The 27,983-nt window shown below is 36.6% G+C and overlaps 1 pseudogene; it reads right to left on the bottom strand.

The window, feature by feature from the left end:
• Positions 1 to 222: 222 nt before the first annotated feature.
• On the bottom strand, positions 223 to 27,795 carry LOC122358145 (annotated as a pseudogene).
• Between the last annotated feature and the right edge of the window lie 188 nt (positions 27,796 to 27,983).

Below are 27,983 nucleotides of genomic sequence, written 5' to 3'. Positions count from 1 at the left end.
TCCATTCATAGCTGAGATTCTCATAAGAGTGGGAGTGGTCTAATTAAAAATAATCTACAACACAATTATGGATTTCTTAGTTTGCTTCCTGATAATTTTCCGATTGTATGTTTTATGATTTCTCGGTTCGCTTTTCCTTTAAATGAAGTCCGCTACCCAGAGTTCATCTTTTGTTTAAAAGGAACTTCCCAGTCCATGCGAAAAGCAGTCCGAATCTTTTTATTTTTCCTGTCTGTGTGTCGCTCCGCCATCTCCTTGTGCGGTCATGTGATTCACTACGCAACATACGTGTACACTTTACGATCCTCGGGCGTCCGGGCCAAATATTCTCTTTCTATAAGTCCTTCTATGCGCTTTTTAATGACCACGGGGCTGGGCAGAAACCGTGCCCTCAGCTGCTGGGTCACCTGATGGGACACGGACGCAAACAGAGCGTTAGAAATCTGCATGTAATAAATAAAAATCACACAAAGAACACGTGCTCACCTCCGCTACCAGTACGTTGTGCTGCATCTTCTTCCTGGACTTCATGATGCGTACAATGGCAGCCTCGATTTCATGTTTTCTGTCATCGTCTACCTTCTGCCTCGTCTCCTTACGCTCTGGGTCCGACTCTACTTTGCTTAGCAGCAACTGCAGGAGACGGAATCAAAGCGCTTAGTAAAGCACTCTTTTAAATTTGGATCACTTCAGATGCACACGGACAACATCTCATTCACCTAACTTTTTATAAAATCGGAATTTTCTTTCTTTTTAAGGAGTAGTTGTATTTCTTAACTACAATGCTTAAAACTAACTAAAACAGAATATAAATAACAAACTAAACACAAACATTTAAAATAAATACTTAATAGATACTAAATATTTAAGTTTTGAAATCTTTAAAAATTAAATAGATATACTGAAAAATATGTATTATAAAAATGTAATTAAAAATAAAAATATGAACAATTAAAGCTAATTTAAAATAATAACAAATGCTATATATATGTAACCCTAAAACAACAATTCACAAGGGTACATTTGTATCAATAGCTAACAATGCATTTTAATGGTCCAAATTATTTTTTATTTTATTTTATGGCAAAAATCTATAGGATATTAAGTAAAAGTGTTCCATGGAGACATTTTGGAATATTTTTACTACCATTAATACATCAAAACTTAATTTTTGATTGCCAAGAACTTCATTTGTAAAATTTTTAAGAAATTATAAAAAAAAAAAAGTTGCACCCTCAGTTGTATCTCAGTCAAAAACTGTCCTATCCTAACAAAGTTTATTTATTCAGATTACAGATTATGTATAATTCTCAATTTAAACAAATTTACCCTCATGACTGGTTTTGTGGTCCAGGATCACATGATTTGCATTTGCAACTTGCTGTATATATAAAGTATATATATATATATATATATATATATATATATATATATATATATATATATATATAAATTCTCATACTAGAGAGCATTTAATCAAACAAATCCTCATTTATCTATTTGATCCATTTTAATGCATGCATGGGTTAAAAATATCAATTTCACTGCATTTAGGAGTAAGCGTCTATAGAGTTAACGCTGATGTTGAACTCTCTATTTAGTCTGAGTCAACAGCGCCCTCTAGTGGCAGCACAATACCTGTTTGTATTTTGACTCTGTGCAGTTTGGAGGTAAACTGGTCGTTGACTGTAAACACGTGGCCGCTTTCGATCTCTTTGCTCTTGGGCTCTTTCGTGAGAACTCTCTGGGTGGGCTTCCCGCAGGCTAGAGACTGCAGGGCCCGGACCAGCTCACGCTCAGGGATGTCCGTCTCCTGCTGGATCTCCTAAAGGGGTGAAGGTTTGACCGGGTCTGATTAAACAGATCATAGGTGAGCGGGGCGTCTAGATCGGGATGAGCTGGAGAGGACGCTTTACCTCAAAAGTAAACTTCTCTCTGTTGTTAAAGAGCATGAGGATGGTCATCTGGAAGGTGGACACCTGCAGAATGTGCTTGCGTGTGTTTGAGCCTGTTAGCAAAGCCCCGCCCACACCAACATCAGAGCCATCCTCCTGAAGAGAGAAAGTCATTTTAACATTCTTTATTAAAACATCCAACATGTGAGAAAGAGTTCGATGACAAGTTGTTTTGTCCTCGCTGAAAGAAAAGCTGTTTCAAAAAAAAAACCCACAAGCAATTAGAAAATGTTGATATTTAATAATTTAGACCAATAACATTGCACTGTGCACAACATATGGTTGTTTCTTGCATCCTGCTGTCTGATTCATTCATTAGGCCATATATTTAAAATATTTAAGTACATGAAATGAGTAGAGTTTTTAAATAAGTAGAATTTTTTTTATACATTAACAATTATGTTTATATTTATAGGTATGTATCGTATGTGTATAATGTGCATGAAATGCAACTGCAAAAATACTCATTTCATCAGTATTTTAATTCTATATAAATATATTTAATTGTAGTGTCTACAATTGAATCATTATCTTTACTAATATATATATATATATATATATAAATTAAAATTATAAAGGTCTATCTGTACCTTCTACATATTATATATAGAATTCTTATCATATTATACATTAACAATATTACAGTACTAACAGTAGTTACAATATTTTGTGTCATCAAGTGTCAGAAAATGCAATGTCTGTAAAACATATGTAGCTTTTCTTTTAATATTATTTAATACGTTTTTAAAGAAACATTCATTCTCATTCTCCAACTCCCCCAGAGTTAATTAAGTTAATACTATTTTGGCATCTATTCAGCCGTTCTCGGGTCTGGCGATTCTTCATTTAGCGTAGCTTAGCACAGAACACTGAATTCCATTAGACCAGTAGCACTGCGTTCAAAAATGACCAAACGGTTTCGATATTTGACCTATTTAAAACTTGACTCTTCTGTAGTGGTATCATGTACTGAGACCGGCGGAAAAAGAAAAGTTGCGATTTTCTAGGCCGATATGATAAGGAATATCAAAGAAGTTTGCTGCCGTAACATTGCCGCAGCAGGCTCAGTTATATCACGATTATTACACCAAAATGGGAGTATAGCTCCAAAAAAAAAAAGCACTTTGAATTGTATTCATTTTCTATACGTGTGTGTGTACCTTCTTGATGGCTCCGTAGAAGGTGGCATTGAGGTCTGCAGAACCCATGTGGTGCTGGAGTGTAAGTTGCCTGCCGCTGTGCTTAGCCAAATAAAACCTGCACAAAGTACAACTCGCATGAAACTAGGCTACAAGTGGAGACACATCTGACACACAGGCACATTTCTCAAGGGATTACAGTACGTCAAACCGAGATTATCTGCTTCTTTTAAATAATTTTAGCAGAAAAGGGAACAAAGCCTGGTCATTTAATAAACTTGTTTTCTTTGAGTATCACCTTCTGAAGACCTCGAGGCGTGGCGCGGAGAGGGAGGGATGTTGCATTTTGGCGTGGCTGACTGTGTGGGCCAGTAACCTGTGGTCAGAACTCTCACTGTGAGGTCAACACCACAGAGAGACACCTGCAACATCAAGACAAACCACACGGTTTAGCATTTGGTGTGAAAGAACCACAGTATTGCAATGTTTTTACCTTTAAACAGGAGCCCTAAAGCGCAGTAGCTATAGTTACTTATTTTAACAAGTGTAGAAATAAAAGGATTCATTTGGTGTGTGTGTGTGTGTGTGTCTGCACCTGTGATGTCTGCAGGTGGTGGCGGAATTCATCCATAGTGGTATTAGAGATGCTCATGTCCCTAAACATACCCTCCAGTTTAGAGGTAAACTGACAACCGCACTTTCGGTCTGAGAGAGAGAGATAGATTAGACACATTAGACACACAGAGGAAGCCGGTAATTAGTGTAATGAAGGATATGATGTTCACCTTTAGTTTGGAGATCATATTTTTTCTCTGAGTCATCTGAAACGCTCTTATTGGTTAAGAGTCTTCTGGCCAGATGCTGTTTGTAGTAGCGTTCAAACACGTCCTTCTCCTGCATGAACCTGAAGAGCACCATGGCCTTATCCAGGATGGACTCCACCTCCTGTTCTGTCAGCTGGATGCAAACACAATGAAGAGATCAGTAATAACTTTGTTTTAGTATTATTTCTATAGTATCACAGCATTTTTGATAACATTTGTTTCAGTAATTATTCATTTCTGTTAACATTAGTTAATTAGAATACAACAATTAATTGTTAGTTCATGTTAGCTCATGTCCATCAAGTAACATTAAAGATACAACCTTTTTTTTTTTTTTTTTTTAAAATAAGTATTTTTAAGTAGAAGTATTTCTATTATAATAAATTTTTAGCTCATGTTGGAACATTATTGTAAAGTTTTACTGACTATTTTACAGTAATATTATTAAATTAGCTTTCATTTTTTTCCCTTTTTGTCTAAAGTCAATAAATGTTTTATTTCAGTTTTAGTTTTTAATTAAATATTTGTATTTTATTTTAGCTTTATTTCAATGTATAAAAGTACATTTGTAAAACAGTTTTAGTTAAGTGGTGTTAGTGTTTGTGGTTGCTCATTCATCCAAAAACCATATGTAAATGATATAACAACTTGTATTAATAACAATCTTTTAGCTATCACTGAACAGAAACGTCCATGGAGCACAGCAGTATTTTTTGGCAATGTTAAAAACAGAATGGACCAAATCCTACAAGCTAAAGATGGTCTAAGGCTAATTTCTTACCCCTTTACTCCCTTCTTTAGTTTGTCATCTATGAAAAGCGAGAGGTACTCAGGCGATCTGGAGTTGAGGTTGAGAAATACTCAAAGTCTCCGGCGATAGTCTGTTTAAAGAGCCTGTCATTATTGAAGGACTCCTGCAGGAACCGGTCGAAGCGCGACTTCAAGTCCAACAAACCCTAAATGATTCACAAGAAAAAAAGCATCCTTAGTACTTATTACAAAGCCAAAGCTTGTGGAGGTTGTTGTATTTACACATTTTTACTAGTCTGAACTCTTAAAACGATTTGCTCATCTGTTTATTTAGGATTTGACTCAACCAGTACTGAGATTTTGCATTAATTGTATGTGCTGTTTCTTCTTTTATACATCAAGTCTCTTGTTGGTTAAAGTGTACCTGGATGTAGTCGACTGGGTTCTTGCCCTCTCCTTCTTCTGACACCAGCGCTTTACCCTGCTCTCTGAGGTACCAGCTCATGCACTCACACATGGTCTTCAGTCCGTTAGGAACCCGACCGAACAGCTTATACATGCACGCAAGGTCTGAGAGAGAATGGGAGAAAAGAAACTGAATCAAATACAATGGAAGAGAAGAAAATGGATGGATGGATGGATGGATGGATGGATGGATGGATGGATGGATGGATGGATGGATGGATGGATGGATGGATGGATGGATGGATGGATGGATGGATGGATGGATGGATGGATGGATGGATGGATGGATGGATGGATGGATGGATGGATGGATGGATGGATGGAAACAAAGAGCTGCTCACCTTCCGTTTTTCCATTCTTGAGCATGTGGACCAGTCCCGAGTTCTCCATCTCTACAATGGTCTTCATGTGTTTGGAGATGAGCTCTCTCTCCACCACCTTCACAATTGGCTCCTCTGTCGATTTATCCAGGCAGTGCATCACTCGTTCAATCTCCTCGTTTATCCGAGCCTCCACTTTCTTGATGTAGACGCTGGCACTGTTCTCCGCTAGGAACTTCTGACTTTCCATCTGCACACAGACACGTTATAAGTAACACACTGGTCAACACAGCCAGTCAGACATAAATGTAGTGAGTTTGTTCATCTCAGCCCCTTTTTTTTAATCTTTTGTAATATCCAAAGTGGTAAGCCAAAACAGAGTTGAAGCAGCACGAAAGCAGCACCCACCTGGAAGAACTCAGCAGACATGTCTAAAAATGGGATTTCAAAATCCTCCTCGTAGACGGACCGACCTTCTAACCCCAAAACCATCAGCATTTGACAGGCATTTCTGATGGCTCCTCTGCCATAAAACACGAAAGCACAAACCAGATAAAAACCCATTTCCTCTACAACTGTGTATGTGTCGATACACGACAGTTACAAGTTTTCCTTCTTTAACAAAAAGCAGATGGATTTGACAGAACACACACCTGTCCACCACCTCTCCCCTGCGTTCTCGAGCGATCATGTCTAGTAGGGTTTGTCTGAGATGATCCCTGATGCAGCCATATCGCACAACCTGATCTCTAAAGATGATCAAGCCGAGATTGTAGACGTTCTCCACGTTATTCTGTTGAACATACACACGGTCCTAGACAGACAAAGATAGAAAGATAAATGTTCATGCAAGTTCAAATCTAGGCTTTGTTGCATCCCAATTCCTTTCTCCCAAGTCTCATTTTTCATGATATGCCACTTTTTTGTTTCGTTAAATGGCTGAAGAAAGGTCACATCCGTATATTTTCTCATTTTATTCTAAGACATAAAATACATCAGTAACTCCCTCATGAATCTTTTAGTGATGGTGACATTCAAGTACGTGACTGCGGTGTACTTCATTTATAGCCTAGTCTAAAAGCCAATGGAAAAAATCATACTGGGTTTTTGTCAAGGGAACCAGTGTCAGCTCTGGCCTAAAACAAAAATGGCATCACTGTAGCATTGTATGGTCAGGTAAGTAAATGTTTAAGGACTTTTTGGTTGTGTACAGCACAAGTTCTGTCCTGAAGCCTCTAAAAACCAAATAAAAAAAATGTAAACTGTAAACTTACATTTCAAAGTTTATAATAGTTACACCCAACCAAAGAATGTATGAACAACTTACCATGTACATCAAAATGTCTCTAATCATGACCATGGCAGTCTGATGATCATTCCACGCTTGGTTTAGCGTCTGCAGGAAATTGTTATTTAATGAGTGAAGCACATCTTCTCGTACCTGAAGAAAAAAAGAAGAAAGCTGTTAGGAGAGCGGCTCAAGCACATTGGTTTCATCCACCTGAGTGTACAATGACATCACCCTGTGAACAACTCCCCTGGGACGGGCAGGTTTCCGCCATCTGCTTCATCTCCAGAACTGACATCATTAACAGCCAGCACCAGAGATAAAACCCCAGGGTCTTCATTAAGCTATATATAAATATATATGTAGCGGTAAAATGTGAGACAGCGCCCTTCAGATCTTCTAAAATCAATCTGTTCAATTTAAATATACATAACACACCATCAAATCTATTAAGTAGGTCTTTTTTAAGCAGTAAGCCGAGGTGAAATCTCTGTAACACACAGTCTCTGTGGCTCACTGCTCATTAATCTACATTTAACTCCCAAGTAAAGTCTGTGACATACTTAAACACTCAAAAGTTGAATGCAGATCTCTAGGAAATTGTATGTTTTCTACAAAACTCACAGGAAAGATCTCAAAAGTGGAGACAGAGCTCATACTTCTTGTTGATGAGGTGTTCGTGACCACCTCTCTGAGGCCCGTGTAGAGCTTTCTCCCATGTTTCAGTAACACCAGCTGTGTATGCGCTCCTGTAGAGCTTCCTCGAAGCCTCAGCCTCACTGTTGTCTTCTCCGCCGGATCTCCTGAATGGCGTTCTTCAGAAGATCCTGGGGATGTTATTCATACTTCATCCATGGTCATCTACAAAAAGAGACTAAATTAATAAAACATAGAAAAGCTTATAAGTAATTAGATACAAAATGTTTTAGGAGACATGAATTGTATTATCACTGACTTAACATCGCTTTTTAACTTATATTATCAATATCATTCTAATTTGACAGATTTAAATGTAAATATATATATTTGAATTAATTATATACTATTTGTGATTATAAAGTTGCAAAAGTACTTTAAATCTTTACTTAAATATTATAATGTTACTTTACAAATTAAATGTACATATTATGATTTAAATTTCTACATTTTATAATATTTTGATGTCTTGCAAAAAGTGTGTAAACATTACTGTAAAACACATTATAAAGTTTCCAAAATGGCATTGGTATAGCATTTATCACCTATATGTAATGGCCAAAACTTATTTCTATAGTATTGCAGTAGTATACTGTAATTTGTATAATATTTTATGGTACATTTAAGTCATGAAATAAAAATAATATATATATAATTCATAATTCAGGAAGTTTGATTTTTAGAAGACTTTTTAAATGTTTCTTGATTATGCTCATTAAAAATAGCACAAACAGTTATATTGTGAAATATTATAATAAAAAAACGTATGTGAATATATTTTGGAAAGGTAACTGTTATTTCTGTGATGGGTTTTCAGTGCCACATGATTCTTCAGGAAATCATTTTATTAGGTTAATTTGTTGCTCAAGAAATATTTTTTAGTAAATATTTTGAATAGACCTTGATACATCTTTTTTTTAAAAATAGAAAGTTTAAAGAACAGCATTTAGAAACAGTCTATAAAATCAAACAAAACACTAACACTTTGCCATTTGCACATTCACGAATCAAATCCAGCCGGCCTTCAACCTGTAAATCGTATTGTTCATCACCTAAAAGCCGCACTCAGCATTGTGAAATTGCAGGCTGTTCCTCGTCGCCAGCAAATAGTCTCACGTTGTTTTGGCCAGTAGTTTGACGCGCCAACGTGACCGTAGTTACCGTTACAAAGTCACGGGGTCAGTTGTGTCAATTTTCATCAAATTAGCCCGTTCCAGAGCTTGATAAGCGTCGCGACTGTTATTGGTCCGTCGAAGAACAACTGATGCTTAACATGTAGAATTGCATTTTCGTGATGTGCTCACCGTTCATGTCAAAATAAACGATTCGGTTCGGCTCATGTTAATATGGATTAGCTGTTCGCTTGAAATAGTGTTCTTATAAATAATACGCACTGTAAGATTCGTATCACGTATAACGCTTTCCGCCCGGTCTGTCTTCTCCTCTCTCTTCGGCGCCGTTGTCTTCAAGATGACGGTTCAGAACACGTGTGGTTTGAAGCCCGTGGATTAAAAGCTTATTTTCGATGGTTGTGTTCGAAAGGTGAATGTACCCACACAAGTTACGCTGAGTGCTGTCAACACGCGGTTTTGTGTCACTGATAGAAGAAGAAACGTTAAAAACAGTTGTCAAGGAGAAATTGTGTTCTTTCTTACGGACAGAATTCCCGGAAGCAAAACATGCGATGTGGCAAACAAGAATGCATAGTGGCTTCGTAAGATTAAACATGCAAGAAAAGGCACTTTGAGGAGAACGTCATTTTTTATTTTCATTTAACCGAGGCAGTGATATTTCAACATTTGGATGTCACCAGGCGAATGAACACACTGCTCAAATACTCACGTTTTTTGAGTTGCTCACTTTGTTAGAATGAAAGTCAGAAGACATGAATTGTGAAGTTACCTAAGAGGCTATCGCTCAGTCTCATGTTGAGAATTTTTTCTTGATGTTTTTAACAGTTGTAGCCACAATAAAGTCGCTTGCAGTTTTTTCTCAATGCTGGAAGATCTGAATATAAGTCATTACTTCAAATTAGTTCATGGTAATATATGCCAGCTGATTGCTTTCTTATTATTGTTATTGGTCAACGTGCCAAACATACTTTAAAAGCCCTTTTGTGAGATTTCTGTTTCAGAGTTTAAAGAGAGTCCAACTAAAGTAAACACAGTTTCTTAGAGTGACATATTTTGACACATTATTCTAAATAAAAATAAACATGTTTACTGAGTTCTAGATACGCTGCCATGGTTGTGTTTATCTTCAGAGGAATGATTAGTCAGGAATAACAGATGCAAACAGTTTACTTTCCGGTTATTTCTGACTTAACTATCGAAAGACACGCACGCATCTTCGTTTCTGGGAGTGCAAAGTTACAAAGAAAAGAAAACAGAACGTTGCAGTAGAAGGCACGTCACATGGTGATAGCAGAAGATTAAAGACAGTTGATGAGACATCATCATAAGTGCAGCGTTAAATACTACTGTCACTACGACACTCTGATTATACCAGAGTTTAACAGTAGGCCCGGGAACATACGTTGTTAAAGAGTGTTAAACAGATGCATAAATATATTACGTGCGTTAACAGGGGTAAGAGAAAAATAAGCATTAGTTAAACATAGTAAATACCAAGATATTATTGATAAATATTTATAGCAATTAATATAAGGTTTAAAGAAATGGTAAAATAACAGTCAACAACAAACAATTTGATTTACATAAATAATATTCAAATAAAAGAAATCTAGCAGTAATAACAGAATGCACAGAATAGAAATAAAATAGCTTTCTAAACACTTCAGCAGTTTTCGCAGTATTTAAAAATACACAGTTTCCTCTCACTCAGCGTTTTGTACAAAATTAGTGTTAGTTCTGCCACTAAAAGATTGAAAACTCAGCTATTGTTTAAATATTCACTGAACAAAACACAACACAATTCCATGACAATAATAGATACGCAACAGTAAATGTTTAGAACACAGACAATAATTCATTAACATAATTCGTCAGTTAATACAGACAACGATCAGTTAGGAATAAACACATTAACATCGCGGGTAAGACTGACGGACAATATAAGATCAGCAAATCAGACCAAAACACTGAAACTGTTGATCAAAGGGAAATACTTCATTGTACCTTCACACGCTGGCGCATACTTTGTTGTATTTATGTCAATTATCACTTCGACAGATCCTACGAGTCACTATGTATCTTCGGCTGCTTTAATATTTCAAATCACCATCTTTCGATAACTGAGACATCAACATCTTTGGGTCCTCTCTGGCGCTAACACTATCACGATTATACCACAGCCCCGGCTCGAGTTCTGCAAATTGTCAAATTTGTGCTCAAAACCTCGGTGTGGCTCGCAGCGTTTCGAGCTCATCTGCCGACATCAGCGCGCGGATCCGCTGGCGTCCGGTGCCGGCGCCGATACGTTTGCTCGAGCCATCAACAGATCGTTAGCGGGCGTGTTGGTGCCAAGTCTTCTTTCCTCTGTAGCTGAGTTCGTGTTACCTTCCTCAGCCTTCAGTTAGCGCTGCGAGTGAGTGAAGATTGCGCCAGCGCACTCACTGGGCTAAGGATAAAGAAAGTGCCTGGAGCTCATTGTAGTCAGAAAATGAATTAATATTTGAAGTGATATTGACATAAAAATATTGTTGTATTGAGTTTTGCTAAATTGACCAGTTGCTTAAGAGACAAGACGTTATCTGTATGTCTTACAGTGAGTAAACATTTACAAGTTAATTGATGTATACTGACATTGGGATTGTTAAGTTTGAACACATACATATATATAATAATAGTTACACATTACAGTATAGAGGGCTAAAAGCTTATATCACAGCAGCAGCACTCAGCAGTCAATATAAAGCCAGTATTGGCATTAGCAAATGTTTGCCTATTTGCCTTTGAGTTTTGTCAATAATAAATAGCTTCAAGCAGTTATATTTTCTTTTGACACAGGTTGTGTATTTATGCAGCGCCCATTTATTAGTTGGCTGTAAAAATACCAGAAAGATATTGTTTTCACCGCGCAAAGTAATACATATTTGCTTACCTCAAAAACAACTAATTAGTTGGCTTTTTACGGAAAAGGTCTTTGCTGCCAGTATTGCCAAGTTATAGTAGTTTGTCACCTTATTATGTTCATATAATAAATGTAGTTTCTTTCTCATCAAATGCGTGATGAATAAGCCTAGGGCTCATGTTCAAATTGAAGAAAATACTACATATTTGTTGCTCATCTGTGCAATTTTTAGTTTTATTGCTGTTAACTGCATCAATATTGCATAGTAATAAAATAACAAGATTGATGTTTTGAAAGTATTTCATCATTGTAGACTATACTTTAGCTAAATGCTGCTCCGTTTGTGTGTGTGTGTGTGTGTGTTTGTGACTTAATGCACATTCATATTTGTCAGAATCTTCGATCAGACCTTAAAAACATTGCGTTACCATTGCGAAAAATAGTAACGCTGTTTCAACATCATATTCAACATTATTTGCAAAGTTATCACTGCAATCATTTTCACCTTGCCAGTAGACGGGCGACGTGTTGATTTTGCAATTTTTATCATCACGCAGGTCGCATAGCGCGTAGACAATATAGATGATGAAGAACAAACCATCGAAGTGTACCGCAGCAAAAGTAAATATCTTCACCGATACGGACAGATGTAGAAAGTTGGATTGCGGTGAATCAAACAATGCCGGAGAGAATTATAAGTGAAAGCCTTGGATTGCTTGCAGCACTGCGCGTGAAAGAATGACACGTTATTGCCTTTAAGTACGCTGATATCAGGCTGTCGCCGCTTTCTGCTCGCTTCTACGTTGTTTCGGCTGAGGCGTTTAGAGTGCGCATTCAGTGATTCGTAGCGCCAGCCAGCTTGCATTATGAAAATCTTACTATAATAAGATTCGCGTCTCTTAGATGAGACATTAGTTAGGCAGTTGCTGCGGTCGGTAAAATCTTCAAAGGTGTTCTAGAAAGAGTGTTGGGCTTGCTCGTTAGCTTAAATGTTGGCAACCACTGGCTGCTGGCGTGCGGTGATTTCTGGCGCATTGGCGATCGCAGTCTGCGCAGCGAAAGCATCTTCGCCACCGCCCGACGCTGAGAATAGGCATTTGCGGTAGCTTATACCAGGTCTGGAAGACTACCTTATTGAATATTTCATCTCTGCTCTTGCTCTGGCTTACGCAGATTCTCGCGAGTTTCATTTAAATTCTTGTTGTTGCGTATCTTCAGCATCAGCGTATTTCGTTGTTATTGCTGGTCTATAAATAGCGTATCACGCAAAAATAAAACATTGAAAAACACGATGTAGTAAGACGCCCAAGGTTAAATATATTAACGTTAGTCTAATGCAGGTTTCGAAATGAACACAGCGAATAGTTCACTCCAAATGTAACAACAAGTGTGAAACAGTCTCCAGACTTCTCGCTCCTTATATGAAAAAAACGCTTTAATAATGAATACATATATATATATATAATAAAACCGTAAGCTTAGTTATTCAAAGAGAATAAAATAAAATATATATAATATATATATATGCATATATATATATATATATATATATACATATATATATATATATAGTGATGTTGTTAAAAATCATTTTTATTACATTAGGAATCTCATATTTACCATATTTCTTGTCCTGGGATTTATGGTTATTTATTTTACCTTTACTGATTTGGTGGGGTTTTATTAGTCCATTTGTTTATTCTATTGCTTTGTAAGTTTACTGCTAGCTACATGCAGTTCATTTATAATGATAAACAGATTGTTTATTGTCGTTTACATGCAAGCATGTGTTAACAGTGAAGTTATTTCAGCACAGACCAGCTGCGTTAACGCTGATGATAATGCTGGAAGACAAAAGTGCACCGCAGGACAGGACAGGTACTGCCTATTTTCATCTCGAAAGCAGGTGGCAGTCTGGCAGTTTACATCATATGCCGACAGTATGACGTTGGCTGCCAAATGGTTGGATACCTTAATGTTAGGCGGCTACTTTTGACAGACCAGTCATAGCGTTTCTGGCGCGCCAGCAAAAATAGCTTCATCACTACGCACAAACAGTTGATTACTCAGGTTAAACCGAGAGTTCTGGATAACGCCAGCCAGAGGTCGTGCACCGTAAATCGCGGCATTAAAGTATTATTAAAACTGCCTATACGAAAAATAGCGAAGTTTCAACCGCGGCTAACGCGCATTCAACTCCAAGACAGACTTGGAGTGATGGAAATTCACACTTGCGGTAAAATGTGCATCGCCAAGTTAAGACACAATGAAACAGAGACAGCAGCAGCAAGAGATGTGGGCGTGTATGCGCCCGTGATTACAAAAAAGTCTCCAGATATCGCACATTGGAAAACAGGCCATGTGTATTTTTTGGAGTTGGTCGTATGCTGGTCATGACTGATCGCACACAGTACCTGGCTTTTGACGGAATTGGCCTGTTGCCAAAATGTCAGAGTAACATTGCCCAGATGGCATTTATCATGACTGTTTGTCAGTTTGAGGTCACACACAGTAATGCCAGACATAGTCGTAGCGATGGTAAAAGAAATCTGTCTAACATTGCTCGTACTTAAACATCTTCATGTTTTTCTACTGTTGTCACAAAGTTTCAAAGATATTAAATATAATAAGAGGTGTACATATCTCAGTTTATAATGCATATATCAACAGTTACTTAAAGAGCACGTTAGGCCGTCAGCAGTACTTCAAAATGATACTTGCGCACAAATCGTCAACAAAAGTAGAAAACGCCAAGATATAAATTAGTGCACTGACGACATTACGCTCATTTGAGTAATTCAGAATTACACGATTTTCGTCTCCGCTTTTAATGAATGCTTCGTTAACGGAGAACCATGCAAGGTTAATATCTGTTTTATGCATATGATTATCGCTAATTGTATGTGAACATTTCGAGTTAGCGGTGAAAGATTCGAGGTGGTCTTCATTGCGCACAAAGTCTAAATATAGTTTGGAGTGCTCAGCATTTCATCGGGGCGGCAACAATTACGGGGCCGCTGATTTAGGGAAGGGTAGCGCTTAGCAGAGCAAACCATTTCTTTGTTAAGAATGCCTCCTGCGTTTTAATGCGATTTACCGTAAAGCTTATTTTAATTTGCGCTGCGATAGCGTGATTGATAGATAACCGCAGCAGGAAGGCCCATCGTACCATACCGAAAATGATTGCTTTTGACAAACAGAAGCTTCGATTTTATTTCAACGTTAAATAGCAGTTTTTTGGGGTTGTGAACCAAGTTTCGTCGTCTGTCCAAAACACAGCTGGTTTATTTAAAGTGACATTGCGGGTGAGTAGTCAGTCTAAATAATTTAAACAAAGAATTGCAGTTGAAAGCACAGTGTTGTAAAGCAGAATGCCGCATAATGGAAATAAGATCATTTAATGCATTCAAACATAAAAGTTTCTATTTGTAAATAGTACGACAACACTTGTGTTCACTCCGTTCACAAAATATATCGCTTTTTAAATTTGTCGCTTTAATTATTTAGACTCTGCTTTTTAAAAGAGTCAAGAAATGGCATTTGAGCATAAATATATAGTTTCTATAAATACAATCATTTATTTGTTTGCAGGTGAAGATGATAATAAAAGATTAAAATTGTTGCACAATTAAAGATATAATATTTATTTAAGTTAATAAAATGACCAAATGTGCAATAAAAATAGTAAATCAAATTAGTAATGAGTATGAATACATATATACAGGCAGCACATATATAAAATGGTCGGCACAAAACAGTCTTGCAGTAGCAGTTATACCCTAGTATTGTAATAATACATTGTCATTATAGCTTACAGTGTTACTCAAGAATTACAAAGATTTCATCAAGTTGACTCAGTTTAACTTCCGATAGATGGCTGCATCTCGAGAAAAAAAATAAATCAAGTAGCTTGTGTTGTCGCTAGTTATTAGTTAAAAAAAGGGAAAGTCTATATACAAATTACTTAAAGAGGAAATAATGACATTTCAGATTATAACAAAGACAGAGAGTCAGTGTTGTGGCTCACATTACTTGCAGGAAGGCTGTCAAAGCATGACCTGGGAAGGTAAACAGCTCATTTGGGACTACACGTCTGAAGCGTTGAATTTAGCTTTCATGTTGCCTTCACAGTCATCAATCATTCATCAGGCGAAATCAACAGAAAGAATATGCAACCGATCAACATTGCTTCTCACTCTTCTTTCAGTCTCTTTTGCCTCCAGCATTTCCGATCGTGAAACGGTTTTCCTCAGAAACACGATTTTTAGCTTTGTGGAAAGCCAAACAGTGAAACAGCTTATCAATATGGGCCAGTTCAGGAGCTGACGGGCGGTCATCGCCTGATTCTGCAAGTGTGTTGGGGTTATCAGACAGAATCCTCAGCCTAGTCCAGCAGCTCAATGAAGCCTCCCGATCAGAAATGTGCCTTTATTCATGCACATCTTCTATAATTTCAAATTATTTTAAAATGGTTGTTGTATTTGAGTAAAGATGGTTCATATGTTTATATACAGATATATATATATATACATATATACACAGAAGAAATATATATATATATATATGTATACATACTGTATATATATATATATTATTAAGTTACAGCATATATACTTACATAAGTTAGTGAAAGTTTTTAGAAGGACATTTAGGGTAAATGATGATTTGCAAGTGGTGTCTATTCATTTGCCAGAGATATTTGGTTTGATTGTCTTGTCTAATCTAACAGTCTCATCTTAAATGTATCTCATTAATATTTTTATATTCAGTGTTATAGCGTATCTAATTGTGTTATTTTTAGCAGCAGCAGGTGCATGCTTGTTACATATATAAATTCTGAATAAAAAATCGATATGAGGTAAGCATAGCATAGCAACTTGTATTATCACTCATCATTATTAATATCTATTTGCCAAAATAACTTCAGTCTTTCGATTGAAAAACACAATAAACAGTCTATTTGTTGCGTGCTTTGCTTTAGATTTCATTAGAAAAGGTTGATCTGAGTCGTTTGTTTTGTAATGGTTTAGTTGTTAGAGACGGATCGTTATTGCTGTTCTTTCGAGCAGTATTATTGCTTTCAAAGATGATAATGTCTTTAATGGAATGTTTAGTGAACTTACCGTGTTTCAACATTATGTTTGTCGTCAGAGATTCATGTTGGATTAAAGCGCGAACGTTAAATGCAACGCGTCACACTGACTTTTTGTAACGCCGTTACAGTTCTAGCGCTCAAGCTAACGGTTCTCGCTGTTGCATCATTCGGAGCCAGGTGATGTCAGTGCATTATTAAATTACTGGTGTAGTTTAACACAGGTGATGAGGGCTCAAAGAAGCTGCAAGAACGCCTAGCGTATATTTGTACAGTTACTTTACTCCGTTCTACCTTCAGAGAGCGCAGAGCGCGAGTCAATTCGCATCACTTTGGCCATAATCGGGGCAGGGCAGCCATACCTGATAGCTTCGCGGTGCGCTTTTAAAGAAAGTAATGACTATTCGCTTATTCAAGACTAACAACATCATATTGTGAAAAGCATCAAACTGGTGTTTGTGTTTTGCCTTTGTTTTTTCGTTGTTAATAACAGAGTAGTTTCAAATGTATCAATAATTATAAATCAACATTTCAAGGTCTCCAAATCATATACTGAGCTTACTTTAGCAAATCCTGTTACCTATTACTGCAGGCATTTGGATTTGTTAATTTTTTATATAGCAATTCTGATATTAATGTATTTTCTTAATGCTGTGAAACAAATCAGAAAAATTGTTGTTATGTTGTTCAATTATCTATATATAAAAAGCCCTGTCAGGTTGTGCGTATTGTATAATAATAATTAATTACAGGTATATATAGACGCGACGTACCGTTGGTACCTCTTTAATAATGAAAGAAATATTAATGGTCACAGAAATACCCTTTAATTCCGGACAGTGGTTAATAGCCGTGGCCTCCATAGTCGCATCATCGAAAGTCGCATACGTTTTTTCAACCACAGCCAACAGAATTGTTTTAAAAAGAATCACGAACAGACCGGAATAAATGATGGTACTTCAATCCAACAGCTTGTTGCTGCCAGCCCCTTGAGTGTTCAATGCATCGCGCCGAACAACAATGAGATTTCTGCATTCCTCTCGTTAGGTTTTGCTCACTCTCATGAGTTAACCGTTCGGTTTGAGCGGTTTTTCAGACAGTATATTTTTAGTCTTCGAAGATACTGGTTAGATGAAGCGTCATTTGTTAATAGTTCATCTTTTCTTTCCAGTTACTCAGTAAGTTTACGGTGTAGCTTAAGTCATTGCTTGAGTTGCAAGACCACACTCCGCAACGAGCATCAAGTTTCCATACTACAGTACATTTCTCTAGGAATTTCCTCGAGATTCCTGAGATTTCATTGCACCTCGCACAGAGTTCACCAGTGCCAGACGCCCAGAATATAACAGAGCCTTCTCCATGCTCACAGACAGTGTTCTTTCAAGAAAGCCATTTTCGCCTGTAACAGGCAGTTGCACCAAACTTTGATTTTTGAAACTGCTGCCTGTCCACAGAAATACTCAGCTTTGCGGAGCTGTCATCATGTATATACCTGTCTTGCTTGATGAGCCTGCTGGTCACGCAGTGGCCCCCGTCGCTCTCGTAAAGCCACTTTGCTCAAATAATAGCGATGGTGCGAGCCCGACATCAGGATAAATTTCTGAGCATGAAGCTCACCTGGTCTTCAGAGCCTTTTGTAATTTTGTTGTTGCCCGACACTGGCCTTCATTTGTCATCACTCTTTTCACGTTCAGGAGGTTAGCTACAGTCCTACGGGATCTAAACTTCGAATAATATGTGCAACTGTTGCTCGCCAGGAACACCCACAAAGCTGACATTTGTCTTATAGCTCCTACCTTAACATGCTTTGTTCATAATTTTCTCTTTCTGATCTTCGAGACAACTCTTCTCTTCTTTTGCTTCTCACCATAAACAGTGCGGCAAGACACATATCACTGAACATTAAGAATAGCTCGAAGCCATATAGTTCAATGAAGGATTTACAAGGTTGTAGACACTGTGATGCCAATTGGGGTAAATACCACCTGAATAACATACTCTTTGGTCACATAATATTCTCAGCGCTTTCTGTGGGTAATTATCACGAACCATGTTTGTGCCTTCAAGAGTTTATTTTAATACTTGTTAGGCATGGTTAAAAATAATAACGATTATTGGTTACTTAGAATTTATTTATTATTATTTTGTCAGATTTCTTGTGGATTATTGTATTTTTTTGATTAGTATTTTGTTCATTGTTCAAGAGAGAGTATATATATATATATATATATATATATATATATATATATATATATATATATATATATATGTTATATATATATATATATATATATATATATATATATATATATATACAGATCGTGACAAAATTGTTGGTACCTCCTTGGTCAATGAAAGAAAATCACAATGGTCACAGAAATAACTTTCTTTAATCTGACAAAAGTAATAATAAATAAAAATTTATGTCACAACCAATGAAAGTTGATATTACGCCAAACCTGTCTTCAACAGAATTATTTAAAAATAAACTCACTAAACAGGTGCATGGACAAAATGGATGGTACCTCTAGAAAACACTGGAAAATAATGTGACCCAAAGGGACATACACTACAGTGTCCACTAATTAGCACTAAGTAAAGCCTGTAACCTTGTAATCAGCCATTGGGGCTTCCATATATAGTCTCCAGGTAATCACTGTGTTGTTTATGATATGGTGTACCACACCTTATATGGACCAGAGGGAAGCAAAGGAAAGAGTTGTCTCAAGAGACTGTGTGGAAAGAAAATTATAGACAAGCATGGGTTAAAGGTGTGCTTATAAGATTCATTCCACAACTAGATGTCTTGTGATAACAGCTTAAAATATATATTCAGAAGTTTAAGATCCATGGGATCAGTAGCTAACTCCTCGGGATACGTGAGAGGAAAAATTGATGATAAATCGCAGAGACGATAACTGAATAACAAAGAGCCTAGAAAGACTTCCAAAGAGACTAAGGTGAACTCATGCTCATGAACATCAGTGTTGATCGCAACATCCACGCTAGTTTGAGCCAAAGTGACATATATGGAATGCACTACTGAGGATACCAATAAGTTGTTCTAATCATAAAAAGCAAGACTGGAATATGCCAAATTCATGAAGGTTGACAACACAGCTTGGGAGAATGTCCTGGACAGATGAGACAAAATCAAAAGTTTTTGCTGGCACATCAGCTAAGTGTCTAGCAGGACGTAAAATGAAGCATTGGAAAGAAAAGAACACTGTCCTTTACTGGGGAACATGGAGGAGGCTCTGTTATGGTTCTGGGGCTGCTGCTGCCTGGCATAGTGTCTGAAATCAGTAGGTACAAATGAAATCAAGACTATCAAGGAATTCTAGAGAGAAATGTACTAGCAGTGTCAAAAGTTGGTCTCGTCAGAGGTCATGGGTCTTGCACAGGACAATGACCCAAAACACACCGCTAAAAAAACACCCAAGAATGGCTAAGAGGAAAAATTGACCATTGTAAAGTGGTCATGGAGCCCTGACCTCAATCCTGTATTGGAGCATCTTGAAGTGAGCTGAAACACAGCAGTCTGGAAAAGGGCAATTCTTTCAAAACTGGACACAACTGGAGCAGTTTGCTCATGAGGAGGGGGCCAAAGCACTCTGGCTGAGAGGGGTGCAGAAGTCTACGGATAGCTACAGGAAGGTTTGATTGCAGTGATTGGTTCTAAAGGTTTTGAGCAACAAACATTGGTTAGAAATTAATACTTTTGTCCAGGTCTGTTTCTGTGAGTTTATTTTAAAATAATTCTGTTGAAGCATGTGAAGAAAACAATGTCTGACTTCTATTGGTTAACATTTATAGAATTTTATTTATTATTACTTTTGCTAGATTAAAGTATTTGTGACCATTGTGAGTTTTTCTTTCTTGCTGACCAAAGGTAATTAACACTTATTCACGTCTGTATATATATATATATATTTATAATAATTATTAATTATACAATACACACACACAACCCTATTAGGGGCTTTTTTTCTATATATAGTATTTAATTTGAATAATATAACCTTAATTTTTCTGATTTAATTTTTTAGCATTAAAGAATACATTAATATCAATCTACTATATAAAAAAATTAAGTGACTAAAACTATGGGTTGCACAGGTAATAGGGTTACATATCTTGCTAAATTAAACTGTGTATATAGGTTTAGACCAAATGTTATTTATAGTTATTGATGCATTGTAAATTTTCTACACTACAACAACAAGAAAAACAAAACAAAACAAAACACTGCCTGATTAGCTTTTTCAAGCAACAGCTTAGGTAACAGGTTAATCTGAATAAACGGAATGAGGCTTATTTTCTTTCCAAAACGCACCAAAACAGTCCAAGAGGTATTTATCAGGAAGCAAACACCTTTTTGGTTGATTATAGTAAAGTGATCTGGTCTGCCGACGCACGCTCGCGAGAAGGGGTAAGAGACGGAGAGAAGTGAAAAAGCCAACAGGAAAAACAACAGCCTACAAAATAGCTGGGTGCTTAAAGATAGTCATTTGCGCAACTCCATATGCTGAGGCTCCTCATCACACTGTGTCCAAATACACTGGGGTTTAATAATGCACTGATATCACTAGTGGGAGCAGATGATGCAATGGTGTGAAATTCTCCCATTATCATCCAAGCCTGAGGGCAATGGAGTCTGTGCCACATAAAGTCCAGTGAATGCACGTCCATTACCTAACGCTTTAATCCAATATAAAAAGATCTCCTGACAACTCAGGAATGTATTAAAATCTGATGTTCACCAAGCATTCCATTAGTACAGCTAATAAATACACCCAGAAACCAATATGCTGCTCTGAAGAATCCAACGTAAATAAAACGTTCTGTCTCTAGCAAACTCTAACTCAAATGCCACACATAAACAAACAGCTCAAGACTGCCTTTCCTAATGGGGCGATCTAAAAATGCATTTAAAGTACACACAGGATAAAATAGATATTTATTTGTGCTTTCAATAAGATAGAGTTGTTTTTGGCAAATGAATGTAAACGGTGGGGTGATAAATTACAGTTCTCTTTAAATAATATGCTTACCTTCATATCAGGTTTTTATTTAGAAATTATTATATATATGTCTTAACAAGCATGCACAGCAGCACTAAAAATAATTGAACACGTCACATGTATACTGATAATTTACAAAATATTAATAAGTTACATTTTAAGATTAAAGATTTTATTAAGACTAAGATTAAAGATTAATCAAATGCTAAATATCTAACTTAAATGAATAGACTTCACCACTTAAATCACTACTTACCTCACATGTTAGCACAAAAACTTTTTCTTTCTTATGAAATATATATATAGAGTATATATATATATATACAATATATATACACATATATATATATATATATATATATATATATATATATATATATATATATATAGTATATATAAATATGTGAGAATTACTACTTTTTCCTCCAGAGTAGTACACAAACGATAATATTTTGACTATTTTTAAAATAATTTAAAAATTGTAGAATTATTGCATGGAATAAAAGAGCATTTCTGGTCGGAATCGAATTCAAACTGAATGCTGAGTTTAGGTTTAGCTGTGAGTTCTGTCTGATATTATTGCTACTGCAGAATCAATGGAGACACCACAGTCACATTTGACGCCCCGCTATTGACAAAGCTGACAACGAACGTCACGGAAATAAAAATCAGGTGTTTGCAAGGAGAATCCGTTTCATTGATCAAGGTCGTTAGGATCAGCAAAGAGGGATTTGAGAAAGAGAGTGAGGAGCGGGAAGCGCCGCAGCCCGTTGCGTGACTGTTTCGATTTACCTGATGGATGATTGATTATTTGTAGCATAAATTCGCAGATGGTCTTGTGCCCAAGCCAATTCGGGACGGTCGCCTGGATCCCAAATCTAACGAGTCGGCCCCCAGGGTCATGAAAACTGACCGCCGTTTGCAATAAAATAACGCGAACTGAATGAAGAATTGAATTTCTGTCTTTAAGTATAATCTAAAATGCTGGGCTTATTTCTAGCTTCAAGTAGTTCGGAGCAACAACACAGACTTACTTTTTCACTAATGTAATCATAGCTTAACCTTTTGAATTTCACTAATTTATTTTTCTCAAGGATGCACTCCTTTGAGAAAGCTACACATCTATCAGAGTTAAACAATTAGCAGTAAATCTTCATAGATTCTTTAGTACTTATATAAATACTATAATGACATATTAATGTTATTTAGTATGTTATGTACTAATATAAGTTTTGTTTGTATTTATTTATATATATATATATATACATATCCTTTTTCATTTTAATTTGATTTACCCTATTTTATATACATTTTAGTCATTTTTATTAGCAACAAATGTCTATATCTTTTAATTAATTCTTTATAACAGTTTTAGATATTTTTGTCCATGAGAAACTTCACCTGCTGAAATAAAGTAAATGATTATATATTTATAGAAATATATATTTATATAAATATACATTTTGACTTTAAAGTGTTCAAATGGTTAAAACGTTAAATTTGAAAGCATTATGTTACAGCGAACAGATTGACCTAAAACATTTGCTGCGCTGTTTACAAATCGGGGAAACTATATTTAGTCACATTAAAAATGTGAATCTTATTTCCATTATGCAGCACTACAAGCTTTTAACATGTACTCAAATGTATAGACTGGTTTGTTTTAAGAGTTATCGATTTGGTTTACTCCACCCACAATGTCACTTTAAATAAAACAGCCGTGTTTGGACAGACAACCTTCCTGTCTAAGAAGCAGGTTCCCAGCCCCAAAAAGCTGCTATTTTAAGACGTTAAGAATAAAATCGCTTTCCGTTTTATCAAAAGTAATCATTTTTTCTGTATAGATTTTGATAAAATACTGGGTCTTTCCACTGCACGGGACATTCGTGTCCTCACTATCACGCGCAGAAGCGCAAATTTGGTGATACATTAAAATGAAAAGGCATTAAAATCACATTAAAGCACTTAGAGCATTCTTAATAAAAGAAAATAGATTGCCGGGCATTATTCCTTCATCAGCGCCCCATGTTGTTTGCCGACCCCGCGTAGAAAATGCTGATGCACTCCAAAGGCCTATATTTAGACTTTGATAGTACACAGATTCCACCGATAAGCCACCATAACGTCTGGAAATAGTCTACAGCCACAATTAGCGCCAGTCATAGCGATAAAAACAGATAAATAACCCATACACGGATTTCTCCGGTTGCAGACTGTAATTAACGGCATTCATTTAAAACGTGGACAGAAATCATTATGAATTTGAATTATAAATGAGCCGACGAATAAAATCAGTGCAATTGAACATAGCACAGCGGACTCTTTTCTACTTGTTGACTTCCATTTGCTGCAGAAAATGCATTTTGATAAAGATACTGACGCACTGCCATGTAAACTGGTGACACTTGGCGATAAATACCGCATCAGAACAAGATGCCTGCATACCATTTTTCCTCATGGTACAAATCAGCCACAATAGAGCTGTGAACGGCAGTTTGAGGGGATTGTTGTTTGGCGAAATGATATTTCTTGGTTACAGGCCGCATGCTTGACAGGTTATCTTTTCCCTGCGAGGGTCTCATCGTCGTTAAGAGTCGTTTTAAACTGACAAATTGTTCATAATCGCCTGCGCCCCGGGTTAATGGTCTTTCTGAGCATTTTACGCGAACGGCTGATTTCCATCAAGAAAAGCTGGTGACAATTGCGTATCACGTCAGTTACGGTGGAAGCCGTCATCACGACTAATCAAAAATACACATAGCTGACCAATGTGCATTTGAATATCTAGACATGACCGATGGAAAATCCCCTTCTGCTGACACATTTATCAAACCGGGCACAGACGCCCATGCAGCACAATTCTACACCCTTGCCTTGTCTTGTCTCTCTGTTTCATTTGTGTCTAGATCCTTGAGCGGTGCATACTTTTGGTAATTTGCAAGAGGTTTCAACAGCATCACCCAAATGCAGTCTGACTCTTGAAATGTTATTTGGGTTGAATGCGAATACAGCGAGTTGATTTTGACTTTATTTTTTCCGCATTTCTAGGGTTTTAGTTTTTTATGTCCTTTAAAGACAGTTGCAGCTGCACCGCACGCGCAAGCAAGCGCTATCAAGACTCTCAGCTTAACCCGAGTAACCAACCGTTTGCATGTGAGTGGAGAAACTGCTTGCCCAACGCACACCAAAGAAGAAATATATATTTAATTATACTTCGCATGCCTAGCATTCAAGGTATCCAAACCATTTACACAATACTGGCGCTTGTCAGCATAGCGATTAACCGCCAGACTGCCACCTGCTGGTTGGAACAGGCAGCACTCGTCCTATCTGCGCACTTTTTGTCTTTGAATATCATCAGCGCATAAGTAACTAGTTACTCTAAATAGTCTGTGCTGAATAGCTCATTTTGTTAACACACAAATAAATATTTGCATAAATGCAGACTCAGCAATCCTGATTTTAGCTATTATAAATGAAACCAAAGATGTCAACATTAGCTCAAACCTGAAAGAATTGTTTAATAAATAAATGGACTAAATAAAATTTTTTAAATCAATGTTAAAACAAATGTAACACAAAATAAAATCAGGACAAAATGTAATTTAATAAGTCTCCATGTAATAAATGATTTTTTAAACAATAACTTCCAATTCTATATATATATAAATGTTATATATATATATATATATATATATATATATATATATATATATACATATATATATATTTATTTTTTTATTTATTTTCTTTGGTAAATAAACATAGTTTTATTAGTATATATATATATATATATTCAATATTAAAGCATTTTTTCATATAAGGACTAAAGTCATAAAGGTTTGGAAACACATGATATTTACATTTTAGGTGAACTTTTAATGTTCTACTCATAGAACCTGCATTAGACTAACGTTAATATATTTAGCTTAGCTTAATCTATCTACACTGCCCTGCTAATCAGTGACTTTTCAAATGTTTATTTTTGCATGATGAAGCATTTATAGACCAGCAATAATAGCAGAGAAATGCAGCTGATCAACCATGCTAAAGAGATGCACATTACAAATAAATAAAAGAATTCATAAGCAGAGCTTCCCCAATGCAGGATCTTTAAATAAGCCAACAAAGGCAAAGGATGGAAATATTCAATAAAATCAGTCTCAGATTTACAACCAAACTGCCAGAGGTAACGTCACCTGCTCTCAAACGTCGGTTATGAGATCACTCTTTCTCAGTGCACCTGATGCAGCCATAATGCACCAGAAATCTCACCACGCACCAGCTTATTAGTGGACCAAAAGCAACGTTTAGGAAACTACATGCTCTACAACAGCAAATTTGGCCAATTTTCTAGAGACACCTTGGGATTTTTACCGACCACAGCAACCTTGCTTTTAATGTCTCATCTAAAGGGGACGTAGTCTTATTATAGCAAAAGTTTTTTCCCATGTCTAAATCAGCACAGAATCCATGCAGATCACAGACCGAACACCCCCTCGCTGGCCTCACTAAACGCCTCAACCAGAAACAACACCAGCAGGGAACCAGGCAGAAAAAACAGAAGGGCGTAACGGCAATCAAACGATGCTTAAAAAGGCTTTGAGAAATAACGATCATTCTTTCCACACGCGAGACTGAACCGCACAAGCAATCAAAACTCACTTGTTGATTCTCCAGCATTGTTTCACCACCACCGCAATCCAACTTCCTGTTAATCTGTGTCCATGTCCAGTCAGATAGAGATGCGCAGCAGGACCTGCAGGGTGAAGATTGTTTACTTTACTGTACACTTGCGGTTTGTTCTTCATCATCTATATTATGTCCACCGCCTATTGCGCTGTAATGATGATAAAATTGCAAATCAACCACACCATTACATTACTTTTAACAAAATTACAGCATGATTTTAGCGGATGCTTTACTAAAAATAATATTAGATGTAATGGGTGTTGGAGGCAACGACACTGTTTTTCACAGTAAAGAAAGACAATGTTTTTTAAAAGGTTCAGGTCAGAGATTCTAGACTAAATATGAATGTGCATTAAGTCACAAACACACACACACACACACACACACACACACAAAACAGATTTTAGCATTTAAATAAAATTATTTAAAACCTGCAATAATTAAATGCATTATAAATGCTATCTTAATCCCCATTTTATTTTTAATTGTCTTCGCTAAGCTGGTATTTGATGATGCAGCTTAACTATATAGCAATAAGCTGAAAATTACTTAGATGAACTAACAAATGCTCTTAATTGTTTTTTAATTGCTGAACTGTACAGGACATGAATTTATTTCTTTTCTTCAGCCTAAGGTTTATTCATCACACATTTTGATGAGAAAGGGCTTTACATTTATTATATAGAACTTATAATAAAGCACACAAACAAGCCCTGCTCAGATTTAAAAAGTAAGCACGCTTGGAAAGTAATGCAAAATATAAAACCTTCCATAAAAGTAACTAATTAGTTGTTTTTAGGGAGTAACGCAATATAATGCATTACTTTTTTAACTTTTCCCAACAGTGAAAAGTTATACAATATCTTCTAAAGGTGTTTTTACACAGCCAAAGCAAGGCAGCTAATAAATGGAGCGCTGTGATAAAATGCACACAACCTAGTATCAAAGAATACTAACTGCTTGAAATTTGTTTGTGCTACATTGCATTAAATATAAAGGCAAATAGATTAGTATTTTACTAATGCAATGCAAACATATTGACATATTTTGAGTGCTGCTTAATTGTGATAAAACTTTTGGCCCACTGTATGCCTTTAAAATGTATAATAACGTGCTACTTATTGTGCTCTTATTATCTGTTTCAAAACAAGCAATCCTCTGTTAACGTCGAAATTAACTCTACCATTAAATTGCTTGTAAATGTTTTCTCACTTGTAAGACGCCACAGATAAAAGCGTCTTAATATAAATGTTAAATACAAGCAAGTTCTAGTTAGGAAACATAGTTTAAGCAAAACTCCAATACAACACTAATGTTTTTTTTATGTCAATATCACACATCAAATCGCCAGTTTAAACTACGATACCGGTGAATCCATGAAGGTTGTTCTTTCCACGGCGCCAGACTGGCTGCTTTACCACATGTCAGCCCCAGTTGGTTCCCGGTTCTCGCGAGATTGAGTGCATACCTACTGGCGCACCTTCTCACCTCGCGCGATGTCATCCAGTCGTCCGCCATCGCTGTAGAGACAGAGGGAGAGAGGTAAGCTACAGGACTCAAAACCTGGGGGGAAAGAGGGCGAGATTTGTCCGTGTTTCCCTCAACACACCCACCCTAACATCTGTTGGGATGGCATCACCCCGAACCTAAATATGTTCAACCTTAACCCAAGGCACCAAGAAGGACACTTAAGATGCGATCCGCGC

The sequence above is a fragment of the Puntigrus tetrazona genome, chromosome 14 (assembly GCF_018831695.1).
Source record: "Puntigrus tetrazona isolate hp1 chromosome 14, ASM1883169v1, whole genome shotgun sequence".
In the NCBI taxonomy this organism is placed as follows: domain Eukaryota; kingdom Metazoa; phylum Chordata; class Actinopteri; order Cypriniformes; family Cyprinidae; genus Puntigrus; species Puntigrus tetrazona.
The sequence above is the reverse complement of the archived record's forward strand: the minus strand, read 5'-3'. Positions and strand labels throughout refer to the sequence as shown.